We start from the raw sequence: 16,054 nt of genomic DNA on the forward strand, positions 1-16,054 counted from the left end.
TCATTTTAAAAAAATTTTTTTTTTTTTTTTTTTTTTTTTTGAGATGGAGTCTCTGTTGCCCAGGCTGGACTGCAGTGGCATGGTCTCAGCTCACTGCAAGTTCCACCTCCTGGATTCACGCCATTCTCCTGCCTCAGCCTCCCCAGTAGCTGGGACTACAGGCGCCTACCACCACACCGGCTAATTTTTTGTATTTTTAGTTGACACAATATTTCACCATGTTAGGCAGCTGATCTCGATCTTCTGACCTCATGATCCACCTGCTTTGGCTTCCCAAAGTGCCAGGATTACAGGCATGAGCCACCATGCCTGGCCAAAACTTAATTTTAAAGAAAATTTTTTTCCTAAACATACTGCTTCTGAAATGTCCAGAGTACAAAATATTGTGTTCAACACAATGCAGGAACATACAGTCTGTACAAAATTGCATTTTCCTCACCACTTCCCTCAGGAGTCATGTTTCTTTTTATCTGAATCCACTTGTCCCTGAGGTGCAACTAATCACTATTCTCTATACAGATCTGAGTACAAAGCATTGCAAATACTGATACTCAATTAATTCTTGGGAAGTGCCTCAGTGAACCCTTTCTTGATAAAAAAGAATAAAATGTAGTTAGAAAAGGCCTTGAGTTACTTACTTTTGTATTATCCTAGCTTCCTGAAGAACACAAAATTTAATTTACCCCTGTAGTTTAATATGAATCTTATTTTTTAAAATATTGTTTCAGTGCTTTCCTTAGTAATCCATTCTACTGTCTGTTAGTCAGATTATCCTAGAATCTAGTATCTTTAATCTAGGTGGCCTTAGGTATGTTCCATAAATCTATAACATCAAATTTCTTCATCAGTAATATGGAAAAAATAGCTCTATCCTAATAGGCTTGTTGTGAGGATTAGGAATAAAATTCATGCTAAGTACGTAGAACAGTGTCTAACACTGATTAAGGGCTCAGTATATTTTAGTTATGTTTTTGTTGTTATTGCACATAACATCATATTTTAATTAGTTGCAAGTTCACAGGAGAATGAATATGGCACCACAGCAGCCAGGGTCACTGTAAAGAGAAACCCCCAAGTGAGAAATGATTAAGGTTGCACATTACACTTCCTTACCCCTTAAAAGTGCCTTTTCTGATGCATATGTTGATCAAATGAGCAGCCCAGGACCTAAATTCAAATTATGTGTACCTGAATTTTTGAAAATGCATATATTTAAAGATTCCTAGAACTTCATAGCTAGAGGAAATGATGTCTATAATGTCTCCCCCTAATTTTACCAATGAGAAAACTGAGAACCAAAGAGGATGATTATCTTGATTGAGGTCATGAATAAGCATTCTGACTCCTCACCTGATTCTCTTTCTCTCTGTCTCTTTCATATATTTAAAGAGTATTATTTTAGAATAGTTTTAGATTTACAGAGAACTTACAAGAACAACACAGAGTATGCTGCACACCCAGTATCCTTGTTATTATAATCTTGCATTACTATGGTATGTTTGTCATAACTAATGAACGAACATTAATGCTTTATTAACTATAATGCATATGTTTTCAGGTATCATGTTTTCTCCATGATATCTTTTTTTTTAGTTGTGCCTCAACATTGTCCACCTATCCAAACCAGAATTGGTTTGGCCTGTGGAGGGCCTCCCCTTAAAATGTCAAATAACTAAAAAAAAAAAAAATGCATGAGAATAATGTTTCACCAAATAGAAAATAACACCAAAAAGTTAGAAATTATTTCAGCAAATAAAATGGAAAGTTTGCAGTTGAAAAATACAATTTCAGTGCTAGAGGGGCTCAACAGTAGATGTGAAGAGACAGAAGAAAGTATAAGCAAACCTGAATATAGGCAAATTAAGATGATCTAATATGGAACAAAAATGAAAATGAATGTAGAGATGTGAACAGAGCTTCAGATTCCTGTGCAGCATGATTATCATTCTGGCATACACATGATGGAAGTCCCTGAAAAAAAGAAGGGAGAAACAGAATAATACTTGCAGGAATAATGGTCAAAAGCTTCCTACATTTTATGAAATACATTTATGTGAACACTTAAGAAGCTCAATGAATTTCAAATACGATAAACTCAAAAATACCTATACCTAGACATGTATAATTAACTTATCAGAAACCAAAGACAGAAAATTGAAAGCATCAAGAAAAAAGTGTCTCATGATATACAAGGGATCCTTGATAATATTAACAGCAAATTCCTCATCTGGGACCATAGGTTCCAGAAGGCAGTGGGATGACTGAAAAGAAAAAGAAGAAGAAATTAGGACTTTACCTGATAAACAGCAGTTGAGAGAATTTGTCACTAACAGACATGCCCTACAAAAATTACTAAAGACGAGTAATTCAGTCTTGAATGAAAGGTCAAATTTAAATCCATATGAAGAAATCCTGTAATCCAAACCATAAACTGTAATCCAAATCCATATGAAGAAATAGAGTACCCTACAACTACTTATATAAGTATACATATATATACATACACAAGATAGTTAAAACCATTTCATGTAAAAACTTGTACATAAATATTCATAGCAGCTTATTCACAATAGCCAAAAAGTGGAAATAACCCAATTATCCATCAACTGATGAACAGATAAACTATCATATAACTGCCTTCAATGAAATATTTATCTATAAAAAGGAATAACACATTGGCACATGCTATGGCATAAATGGACTTTGAAATTGCTATGCTAAGTGAAGGAAGCCAGGCACAAAAGGTCACACATTGTATAATCCCAGTTATATGAAATAACACGAATAGACAAATACATAGGAACAGAAAATAACTTAGTGCTTTTAGGGGCTGAGGGAAAAGAGGAATGGGGAATGATTGCTAATAGTCACAGGGTTTCTTTTAAGTAAAATAAAAAAGATTCTGGAATTAAACAGTGGTGATGGTTGCCACAACCTGTGGACATGCTAAAATCCATCAGCTTGTAAACTTCAGAATAGTTAATTATGTTGTCTTAAGTATATCTCAATTTAAGATGCACATGCACACAAAACAAACAGAGTCAGTAAATTATAGAAAAAGCTAAAGAAATGGTGGTATATTCGTGCAATTGTATGCTATTTGGAATTATAAAAGAATGAACTAAAGATTCTGATAAGATGAATTTCAAAAAGATTTTGAGGAAAATAAGTCAAAATGAGAGTACATTATGTGTTATTCCATTCAATTGGAGTTTCAGTTTAAGCAAACAAAACTATAGAAACATATTAGACACTGGTTGCTTGAAGCAGTGGTGGGAGAATGGACTGAGAAAAGGTATGAGGCAACTTCAGTGACCGTGATATTCCTTATCTTGATTTGTGTGGTGTTTATATAGATGTATACATTAGTCAAAACCGATTAAGGTGTGCACTTAATATCTGTGTATTTTATGTAAATTATAAGTCATTACAGTTGATGTATTAAAAAAAGAAACAATGAGGTAAGAAGTTGTAAGGCCACCTCTGCTGGATTTTAGAAAGCTGGAAAATCTGATGTTGGCAATTAAGCCAAATTTATTCATTTACTTCACAGGTTTGGGAGAAGAGAAAGTTGTCATTAAATTGACATCAAACAACCACAAGACAACTGGGAAAAGGCAGCAATCTATGTCCTTCAGCTTTTGCTAAGATATTCATGCCATGATATTTGGCCTATGTGAGTAAAGTCTGTCTCTTTGGTTATCTGTAAAATTTATATAAAATATCAATCTATAAAGATTAAGGCATCAAAAATGTACAGCTGTGAAGCTGCAAGTCCTTTTTTGTCAGTATGATGTCCTTTGGGGAGATCTTTTCTCTTGAGATCTAGGAAGTACGTTCATGTACTCTGATACTATATGCTACCAGGATATACATATTCTAGCAGGGATGATCCTCAGTTTGCCCTTGGAATAGAAGTGAAAGAAGAAATGAATGTTTATATGCCAGAGAGGACGTCAGATACATTTATTGGGTATCTACCATATGTTTAGCAGTTTTGCTATGTTCTAATTTATTCCTCAAAACTAACCAAAAAAGTGAGTATTCTATTTAACTTTATATAAATTACACAAAATATAATATCTATTTTTAAATATTCCATTTCTATAACTCCCCATGGCATAGGCTGAGGTTTAAAGGGATTATATAACTTATCAGAAAAACACACTTGTAAGTAGCAGAGTTTATAATATTCAATACTAGTTTTGTTTGACTCCAAAATTTGTCCCCTTACTGCTATATAAGATTCCCTTCCAATTGAGGACCTCTTCTCCTGGAGAAAAAAGTTAAGAACAAGAGAAGAAAAGTGCCTTGCTCAAGTACACGTAGCATAAAACTGAGTAAGCTGGAATACCAACAGCAGCCTAATAACTTTAGTCCAGTGATTTTTCCACCAAAGACTCATCAGCAACTGAAAAGTGAGATATACCCACCTCATGTAGGACTTCTTAATTCTGGTATGGTTTTTCTGGTGTTTATTCCATGCCTAGATGTTTGCTGATTCTGCAGCCACATCTCTATGGCACCATGTCAATGCTGCCTCTCAGGGATTACAGATCTTCCTTTGTGTATCAATTGACCTTAGGAGCTTTTCCCAAACCAAAAGAAATAATAGAAGAAAGGCTAAATATTCTATTTTCAACTTATTTCTCTTGAAAATGAAACAAAGAGATTTCTGTGGTGAGAATACATATTCAAAAATATAAATCTTGCCAGGGAGTTAGATGCTTTCTTAAGAATTATTTGTAAACATGGATCTCTAATTACACTGTCATAGAAATTATAGTTTCTAAAATAATTGGAAATTAAAGTAATCCATTCAGTATAAAATCACCAAATTTGATCCTCTCCAGAAAACTGAGTCAAATTTCAGTGTTCTCTGTCACTTGTGAATTTTTTGTGAGGATTAAATTAGACAATGCAGGTCAAACATTAGAACATTGCATGGTATTTAATAAACCCTCAAGAAGGATTAGAAATAATGGCAATAATAATGAGGATGATGATGGTATTGGTAAGGTTCTTCTCAAAGAAATTGTAGAAGAGTAATGACAAATCAATTCAAAGAAAAGCCAAAATTGACAAATGGGATCTAATTAAACTAAAGAGCTTCTGCAAAAGAAACTACCATCAGAGTGAACGGGCAATCTACAGAATGGGAGAACATTTTTACAATGTACCCATCTGACATAGGGCTAATATCCAGAATCTACAAACAATTCAAACAAATTTACAAGAAAAAAACAAACAACCCCATCAAAAAGTGGGAGAAGGATATGAACGGACAGCTTTCAAAAGAAGACATTTATGCAACCAACACATGAAAAAATACTCATCATCACTGGCCATCAGAGTAATGCAAATCAAAACCACAATGAGATACCATCTCATACCAGTTAGAATGGTGATCATTAAAAAGTCAGGAAACAACAGGTGCTGGAGAGGATGTGGAGAAATAGGAACACTTTTACACTGTTGGTGGGACTGTAAACTGGTTCAACCATTGTGGAAGACAGTGTGACAATTCCTCAAGGATCTAGAATTAGAAATACCATTTGACCTAGTCATGCTATTACTGGGTATATACCCAAAGGATTATAAATCATGCTGCTATAAAGACACGTGCACACGTATGTTTATTGTGGCACTATTCACAATAGCAAAGAAAGACTTGGAATCAACCCAAATGTCCATCAGTGACAGACTGGATTAAGAAAATGTGGCACATATACACCATGGAATACTATGCAGCCATAAAAAGGATGAGTTCATGTCCTTTGTAGGGACATGGATGAAGCTGGAAACCATGATTCCCAGCAAACTATCGCAGGGACAAAAAACCAAACACCACGTGTTCTCAATCATAGGTGGGAATTGAACAATGAGAACACTTGGACACAGGAAGAGGAACGTCACACACTACTGGGGCCTGTCGTGGGGTGGGGGGAGGGATTGCATTAGGAGATATACCTAATGTAAATGACGAGTTAATAGGTGCAGCACACCAACATGGCACATGTATACATATGTAATAAAGCTGCACGTTGTGCACATGTACCCTAGAATTTAAAGTATAAAAAAAAAGAAATCAAGGAGGCAGAGGTTTCAACATTAAATATGTACATTGCTTTAGAGCTATTTTCTCTGTGTGTTATTTTTAATCTGCTGTCACTCTCAGAGTCTAACTTCACATAGAAAGAACAGTGAGTTAGGAGAAACAGGAATGTAAAAGGGAGTAGAAGGAAAACAGTTATTGCAAAGAGTTACCAATTGGCCACTGTACTTGACACATAAATAAGAAACAACTTTAGTTGATATTTTGATCCCAGTGAAATTATGTTTGGTTATAGGGGAATAAAATAGTTGAAAGAGAAATATAGAAGATTTGAACAATTTGCTTTCTCTAATCTTTTGTATATATATACACACACACCAATCTTAGATACATTTAGATATATTTCATCAGGGCAAATATATGTACATATTATATAAATTATAATCCTACAGGGCAATTTATAAACAATCCCATCAATTAGGATACTAATATATATTATGTTAATTATACATTAATATATAAGAACTTATAAGATATAATATGTAATAATAATACAGCCTAACAGTTGTATCTTTTTGATTAATCTTTATAGGCTGAGAGTATATGTAAATTTTATACATAACCAAAGAGACAGACTTGATCCACAGCCCAAATATCATGGTTATAGTATAATATATATACAGACATAACATATAATATATACATAATAATGTATATATAATGAATATATGTTGTAATATATACTATGTATGTACCCTTATATATTTGTTAATATATAACATTTTCTTATTATATAATTATATATTCATATATACTAAATTCTCTCTCTATATATTTTTATCTAGTTATAGTTTTGTCTAGTTATAGATAAGAATATATGTATACACATGTGTGTACATATGTATATGTGTAGATATATATACATTTATGTGTATGTGTTTTTTTGTGTGTATGTGTGTGTGTATATATACACACATTAGGATACTAAAATCTATATTTCAGTGTCCTAATTGGTTAGATTCTATGATATTGATAAAAATCAATCTTTGTGCTCTACAGAATAATCATATTGAAACATCTGGTTATGATATTAAGTTAATGAATTTATGAAACTATAATATATAGCACATTCCTAAATAAATAGAGCTTGTGTTAGCCTTGTTTTGATAGAATGCTTACCTAGTTGTTACCAAGCAGAATGTTGAACCATTCAAAGAAAACTGTGGATCATTACAGTTCTATTACTTTATGTTTCATGTATTTTGTTCTTGGGTGCATATACATTTAGGATTGACATGTCTTTTTGGGAAATTGATCCTGTATCACTGTGTGATGTTCCTATTCATTCTTACAGTCTTTCTTGCTCTGAAGTTTTCTTTCTTTGATGTTTATGTGGTCATTCCATCTGTGATGTTTATATGTCATTCCATGATACAAGACATTCCATACTTGTATGGAAAAGTTAAGGGGTTTTGCAGGTGTAACTCAGGTCCTTGAAGAGCTGATTTTTAGTTAATTAGTTAATCAAATGGGTGGTTATCTGGACAAATCAGGCAAACTCTTAAAAAAAGAGAAAAGAAGTAGCAGCAGATTGTCCGCTGATAGCCTCAATAAGGCAAATTGCCATGTTGTTGAGGAAGACCATGTGGCTGGAAATGGCAAGTGACCTTCTGATGTTGACAGCCTCAGTCCTACAACCACAAGGAGCTGAATTATGCCAACATCAGTGAGCATGGAAGGGAAACCCAAGCTTCAGCTGAGATTGCAGTCCTGGTAGGCACTGTTATTTCAGATTATTGAGTCCCTGAGCATAAGATTTAGTTAAACCATACCTGGACTACTGACCTACAGACACTGTGATATAATAAATTTGTTTTGTTCTAATCCACTAAATTTAAGATAATTTGTTATGCCCTGGTAGAAACTAATCCAACACTAGTTTTCCTTTGTTCTGTGTTTTCATGGTATATCTTTTCCATCTTTCTTTTTATTTTTAAGGTACCCATATTACTATACTTTGTATTTTGTTATTGATAGCATGTAGTTGATTTTTTAAATTATTCTGACAATTTTTGTTTTTCAATTGGTATGCTTAGGCTACTTATTTGAGGTACATAAATATAATTACTTAGGTTTATATTTATGTCTACAATTGTGTCTACTGTTTATTCTCTCAGTTTCTTAGTTGCAATCCATGGGAGAACAAAGGTACAATATTAATAATTCAGCTTGATCAAAACTAAATCAAGAATCTGTTCAGTTTTAAATAATTCAGAAGAAAAAAATATATTTACTAATATATTTACTTTCCTAGTTATTTCTTTTCTTCTAATAAATAAGAATTTCCATTTGGTGTTATTTTGTCTTAGGCCAAAACCTTTCTGTAATTTTTTGCATATGGGTCAGCTTCCAAAACTCCTGTTTTGTTTTGCCAATCTAGAAATATCTATATTTTGCTTCTATTTTTTTAAAGTTATTTTAACTAGCTATAAAATTCTAGGATGGTGGTTTTATTTTACAGCATTTTGAAAATGTTCCCTTGTTTTAGATAGCCTTTTATTTTCTATTTTCCCCGATGAGTTTTTTTCTATTTTCCCCGATGAGTTTTTTTTTTTTTTTTTTTTAGCATGGCTTTCATCAATGTGCCTAGGTATGCTATTCCTTATATGTACTCAATTGAGATTTACTGAGTTTCCTGGATCTGATACATATTCAGATACACATTGTTCTTATATTCTTCAACTGATCACCCTTTAGCACTGCTACTATTCTTATAGAACATGGTTTACTATTCTGCCCATGTTCTTTTATAAGATTAGTTAATTATTTAATCATTTCAAAATTTATTTTAGATTTAGGGGGTACATGTACATGTTTGATACATGAGTATATTGCATGATGCTAAGGTTTGGAGTACAGATCCTGTCACCCAGCAAGTGAGTATATCACCAAATAGGTAGTTTTTCAACCAATTCTCCTTTCCCTCTCACCCTTGTTTATAGTCTGCAGTGTCCATTATTCTCATCTTTATGTTGATTCATACTCATTGTTTAGCTCTCACTTGTAAGTGAGAACATTCAGTATTTGGTTTTCTGTTCCTGAGTAACTCACTTACGATAATGGCTTCCAGCTGCACCCATGCTGCTGCAAAGGACATGATTTTGTTCTTTTTTATGCTGCATAGTATTCCATGGTGTATATGTAGCAAATTTTGTTTATCCAGTCTAACATTTGGGGGCACCTAGGTTGATTCCATGTCTTTGCTATTGTGAATAATGCTGTGATAAACATACAAGTGCATGTGTCCTTATTTTCCTTTGGGTATACACCCTGTAATGGGATTTCTGAGTCAAATGGTAGCTTTGTTTTAGGTTCTTACACATTCTGAGACAAAGCTCATTCATGTTCCTCTAAATATGTAATATGAACATCTTTGAGTTTAGAAAGCGGAACTTTAACTACAAAGTTCCACTAAGACCTGGACAAAAGATTTCTTTTTCTATGGCAGACTAAGGAGTGATATAACACTTCCCTGAAGAACAGTGTTAAAAATTGCAACACAAATTTAACAATCCTCCCCAACCCCACAGCCGACTGCCTGGCTCTGGACACCTAAAAGATGCATGCATGCATGCATTCGTTTCAGAAATACTCATTAATAAGGCCATGTCCTGTAGGTCCGTAGTGATGAATAAGACAGACAATTCTGTGGGTCAGTTTCATAAATAATGATTGCTAGCAAGGAAATCATACAGAATAGAGACAAAAAGTAGGAAGCTACTTTAGATTGATTAGTAAAGATAACTTTGAGGAGGCACCATTCGCCTAAATGGTGAGAAGTAGATAGTAGTGCAAATATTGGAAAGAACACTGAAGCTAGAGAAAATAACACTGTAAAAATGCATAATTGACAAATTTAAAATATCATAAGGAACTCTTTTGAATAACTCCATGTAAATACATGTACATGTAACCAACTAGATAAAATTAATAATTCCTTAGGAAATTGGTAGAGATAATAAATAGAACACTCTCCATAAAAGAAATAGAAAATAGCACAAAGTAACTCCCCTCAAATAAAATAAATAAATCAAAATATAAACTACCATGTCCAGATAGTTTCAGAGGGGAATTCTATGAAGTCTTTAAAGATCAGATTATCCTAGAGCTACTTATATAGTCCAGAGTACAAAAAAAGAAAACCTTCAAAATTGAAAATTATTTTCATAAAATTAATATAAAATTGACAGTAAAATCTGACAAATACTGCAGACACACAGACACAATGCACAGACCCATGCAATTTATGGCAGGTACCATATGCATATTTTAATTCTTGGAACAAATCTGAAAAGTTGGAGTTATTATTTCATTTTACATGTGAGCAAATTGAGGCTAAGAAAAGTTGCCCAGTGTTTTAGAACTTGTAAGGAAGCAACAAATTTTACTATGTTGACACAGTATACTTCCAGGGTTATCACTCCCATGTTGTCAACTTTATCTATTCATTAATTCATTAATTAATTCATTCTACACACATTTCTTGCATGCCTATTATGTGTCAGGAACTGTACTAACCAGGTGAAGAATAGACAACAAAATAGAATAATAAACAAAAAACAACAAAACACAAAAATTCCTGCTTGCATGGAATTGATATCCTGGTGAGGGAGACAGACTATATGCAAAATAAAAAGTAAAACATGTAATTTGAATGGTAATATTGTTATGGAAAAATAATGTATATACCTGGCTTGGACCTTTACTCAAACACATCAGTGGTAACAAGACATCTGAGAAAATTGAGAAATTTGAACGTAGAATAAAATAATATGATAGTTGATTTTATTAGATTTGATAATGGCATGTGGAGTACTCTAAACAGAAGTAAACCCAGAAGACCTGCTTTTGGATGCTGATGTGAAAATCAAAATTTCAGACTTTGGCTTAAGTAGCAAATTCATCTTTGGCAACAAGATGGATACCTCCTGTGGCAGTCCCCCATGTGACCCTAAACTCCTCCAGGGCCAAAAGTATGATGGGCTTGAGGTAGATTTGTAGAGCTTGGGAGTCATTGTATGTACACTGGTCAGTGGAGCTCTGCCTTTTGATGCATAGAAATTCAAGGAACTGTGAGAGGAAGTACTGAGAGTGCAATACCATATTCCCTTGTACATATCTATGGAATGTGGAAACCTGCTCAAGAAATTTATTCTTCTAAATCCCAGCAAGAGAGGCACATTAGAGAAAATAATGAAAGATTGATGGATGAATATAGACCATTAAGATAATAAACTAAAGTCAGGTGTAGAGCCATTCCCTGACTATTAGGACTCCAGTGGACTGAGTTGACGGTGTCTGTGGTTACACACTGGAAGAGACTCAGGACTCACTCACAGGCCAGGAGTACAATGAAGTGACGGCCACCTATCTGCTCCTTGGCTACAAGAGATCTGAGTTGGAGGACTGCACCATCATTCTGAAGCCCCAGTCTTCAGTTGATTTGAGCAATAGCAGTGTACCTTTCCATCCATATATTATGGCACAGCAACTCTGCCAACCCTATACAGCTGAGTTCCAGAAAGGCTGCCAGTTCTCACCTTTAATTCCCACTCTCAGAATACCCAAAGTAGCAATGCAGAAAATCAGTGGCCTGGGGAGGACCAGGAGGCAGAGAACAGCAGTATAGCCAATGTGTCTGTCAGGCCCCTCCATGGTCTGGAGAGGAAGAAAAAAACACCCCTACAAAGCAATGTCTCCACAAGCACAAATCAAAGCAGAAATTTACCACTTTTGGAGAGGGCCAGCCTTGGTGAATTATCCATCCAGAATGGCAAAAACTGCCTAACTATGCTGGGGTTTGGGTCTCCATGTCTGATGCTTCCACCATAGTGTCCCCAGTTCCTCCCAGCCTGCACCAGTGCTTTAGTGCATTATGGCCACTATAACCCAATACCTTAGACTTGGTAATTTATAAACAACAGAAATGTATTGTTCACAGTTCTAGACACTGGGAAGAACAAGATCTATGGCTGTAGCAAATCCAGTGTCTGGTGAGGGCTCATTCTCTGCTTCATAGATGGCTCCTTCTCACTGTGTCCTCAAATGGCAAAGGGACAAACAAGCTCCCTCAGGCCTCTTTTGTAAGGGTGTGAGTCCCATTCATGAAGGCAGAGCTCTTATGATCTAATCACTTTCCAAAGGCCTTATCTCTTAATACTATTGCATTGGTTGTATCATATAAATATAAGTTTTAACATATAAATTTTGGGACAACACACTCATACTATAGCAACCAAGAATCTAAGATGGCCTTGGTTCAGTATAATCCTGCCTCAGACCTGACCCCAGGAGAATAATTGTCTATTCCAATGCCAGGCCCCAGGATGTTCCTGGGTTTGGGCTTATGCTTCACAAACAGCCTTTGCAGTAGTGGTGGTTTCTGACAGAACCAAGTTTCTCAGAGTGTGTTCAAAGGAAACTTCATTCTCACTGGGATACTCCAATAGAATAGATGCATGACCTGCAGAATTGGCCATATGTTGTGACCCCAGTCTAGAGCCAACTATTGGGAACTTCTTCAGCAAGTTCTCCTTCAAATGCATACACAGAAATCTCGGTTTCACAATGAGAACACATGGACACAGGGAGGGGAACAACACACATCAGGGCCTGTTAGGGGATGCAAGGGGAGGGAGAGCATCAGGACAAATAGCTAATGCATGCATGCAGGGCTTAATAACTAGGTGACAGGTTGATAAGTGCAGCAAACCACCATGGCACACGTTTACCTATGTAACAAACCTGCACATTCTGCGCATGCATCCCAGAACTTAAAGTAAAATAAAAAAAAAAAAGAGGAATCTCAGTTTCAGGTTTGCTTGAAACTACCTGAAATAACCAGAAAGCAAAGACCAAGTGAAGATATGGTTTTATGTGGTGGGCAGCAAAGGCAATGATAAAGAAAAATAATTTCTTGAGGCCAAAATGTGCCCACCACACTTTCCATGGAGAATGAAGATCATGAGCACCATGGAACATAAGGAGATGATGTGTAAGGTGGAGAAGGTGCAGGAGGTAAACAGCAGTGTGTGAACTGTACAAGGAGTATATGCCATTTTGCATGCAAGGCTTGCTGGGCCAAAGGCACTTCATGCAGTGGAAGGTGGAGGTGTGTAAACTGCCCTGGTGATCTCTCGGCAGAGTTCAGTTAAAGCAGGTATCCCAGCACTTTAATGAGAAAAAAGGAGTGGAATCTTGAAAAGCCTTCCAGGATCCTCCTGGGAGACAAGAGGAGGCGGCAGCTGGTGTAGCTGCCAAGTCTGCCACTCAGTCCCTACCTGGGAGAAACTGCATGGATTGAATTGATGGGCTTCCTCAGGGGGCACTTCTCTCCCCTCTGCCCTCCTCTTTCATGTTTGTGAGGGAGAGAAAATGGTTTTGTAGAAATAAACAGTGCAAATGAAAACAGCCTACCTAGTCAAAGTTGCTACAGCAAAGGAATCAGACCCCATCATTTGCCTTTGGCAGAGATTCCAATGTAGGCAGGGCAGTAGGAAAGCTTTATATTAAAAGAGGAAGGCTTCGGAACTCATTGGAAGCTGTTGGCATGAGGAACCTGGGGGTTTCTTACATGACTGGTATGTGGAGCATATTTGACCTTTTCTGGTTGCCTCAAGTTGGGAAAGCTTTGCGAAGACAAGAGCAAAAAATTAGACAACTGGCAGTTATTGACCAAATTCTGACTTTTCTAGGCCAGTTACTTGCAGAGATAGATTGTAGTTTAGCTGCTTAGACTTATTGCTGTGGGCATGGTGAATCAGAGTATGTTGAGTCCCTCAATTCTTTACCTGTGCAGAAATCTACTTTTCTTTCCTCTCAAAGGAGGCAAAAGAAAGGAAGATAGCGTGAGTAAAGACAGAACACTCCTTGAATACTGCAGGTGCACAGGGTTTTCCACCTAAAGTAGATTTTTGTTTAATTATCAAAGTAAAAGAAAAAAAAATTATGTGGCCACTTTTCCTCCCTGACCCATTGAAACAGTAGAGATGGCTTATAAGATTTCCCAGGAAGGTGGCTCACGGCTTGGAACACTCGCAGGCTGGAGTGATGGAGCTCCCTTTTAGGCCTTCCCCAGGTGCACTTTGGCTTTACCCTCTTCTCTCCTTTCTCCTTTCCAAAGGAACCCAGAGGTGGTCTGCTCCTGGGCTCAGGCTCCTGGACTTAAAGCTGGTTGACTGTGGCTGGGTATAGGGTAGCCCAGGGCAGGTAGGACTATCGGGACTCACTCTTGGGCTGCAGAGATGGGAGTGAGGGGCCTTGGCCTCCCTCTATGCTGAACCCACTCTTCCTCACTCCTTCCACAGAGCTGGACATTTCCTTCTGCAAGCTGCTGTGCGGGAGGTATTTGCTCCCCTCAAGAATGCATGCCATGCTTCCTCTGTCAACCTCATGCAAAGAAGGAGGGAGGGGAGACATTCAGCTTCACATGTCATAGTAATCCCATGTCATCATGCATTTGATAATTTTTAAAGTTTATTGTGGTCATTTTATATTAAAAAACAATAAAAGTTAAGCAGTAGATTTTGAGATTATTAGGGACATAGTATCTTTAATCACTCTGTTAGGACCTTGGTATTTAATCATCAGTAAGTAATAGCTGCAAAATTTTGAGATCACCTAGGGACAGATATCTTTGCTCTTGGCAGAAATTGCATTAAGTAGAGGTATTGTTGCTGCTTCAGGAAGTCTCACTTCACCTCTGGCTTCACTCCAAATTTTTGAGACCGCCAAAGGACAGATATCTTTGTTCTTAGCAGAAATTGCATTAACTAGGGGTATTGTTGAAGTTTCAGGTAGTCTTACTTCACCTGTGGCTTCGGATGTTTGAAGGTGACTTAAAACCTCTTTTTGTGTGTGTGTAGAGTGCAAGTTTCCTAGATCTTGAACTTGCTAGACTGAGACAAAGAGATATCAGGTCTGCAAGTCCATAAAATTTCAAGAGCACAAAATCAGAAGATTCAGAGAAAATGAGAACTCAAGCCTGTGAAACTTACTGGCTGCAAAAGAGCAGTCAGTAAGATTGCAGGAGTGTGGTATCACCATGAGACTGGGAGACGACAAGACTGCAAGGCCATTGGACTGGCATTATCAGATATTGAAACTGGGAGACCGAGACTGCAGATCTCTTTCTGCTTTCCAGCCATGCTCTCAGTACCTGCTTACTCAGCAAAATTTCACTGTAAAGGAATTCCTCATTATGAAGCATTGCCTTTGCATTTGAGTCTTCTTTAGATTCAAATTTTGAACACCAGCTTGCAGGCTTGTCAACATTTTGGGAAATTTACTTCTGAGCAAAGAATTCCCTGACAAGCTCAATCCACCTGATCTGTTCCCAGCCTCAGCAATTGGCCCTATTTGTGAATGCATCTTCTGTTATCACCCATAGAGCACTTACCCCTCAAGAGTTGAGATTTCTTAGACACCTTCATGTCCACAATTATCAAATATCTTTTAGGAAAAGTGTGTGTTTATGCATTAGTAAGAAATTCTAGTTGTTTGGGAGGGAATGAAATCTTTATCTTCTCCATCTTAACTAAAAGTAAAAATTCCAAATTGATTTCTGGAAGATTTAGAAAAGTTCTGTCACATCTATGGCTTTAGCAGTGAGTAAGTGGTCAGAGATATACTTGGGTAACAATCTCTTAGTTTTGGAGAAATTACAACCCTCACCCAAAAAAGAAAGAGGGAAGAGGTTGGCAATGTGGGTCATAGATTAGAGTTTTTGGGCAATCTCATTGTTGCAGAAGCTCTCTCTTAAATCCCTCTCTTGACTCAACACCTGGGAAAAGAAACTGAATCCATGTACAACAGTGGGGAGAGGTGGTGGGGTTAGGATAGACCCTGGCTGTCTTCCAAAGAGATAAAAAACTGAGACCACTTTTATGATAAATGTCATGGTGCTTTTGCAAAAAAAAAAAAAAAAAAAAAAAAAAAAAA

The 16,054-nt window shown here is 36.4% G+C and overlaps 1 long non-coding RNA gene across 1 annotated transcript in view; it reads left to right on the forward strand.

Moving 5' to 3' along the window:
* The window catches only part of LOC108515654 (uncharacterized), a 117,389-nt gene that overhangs the window by 16,581 nt on the left and 84,754 nt on the right, over positions 1–16,054 (forward strand). The window contains exon 2 of the long non-coding RNA XR_001881585.1: positions 3,554–3,676. This is a non-coding gene — a long non-coding RNA (uncharacterized LOC108515654). The remainder of the gene's footprint in view (positions 1–3,553; positions 3,677–16,054) is intronic.

The sequence above is a fragment of the Rhinopithecus bieti genome, unplaced genomic scaffold (assembly GCF_001698545.2).
Source record: "Rhinopithecus bieti isolate Rb0 unplaced genomic scaffold, ASM169854v2 scaffold_1624, whole genome shotgun sequence".
Classification (NCBI taxonomy): Eukaryota; Metazoa; Chordata; class Mammalia; order Primates; family Cercopithecidae; genus Rhinopithecus; species Rhinopithecus bieti.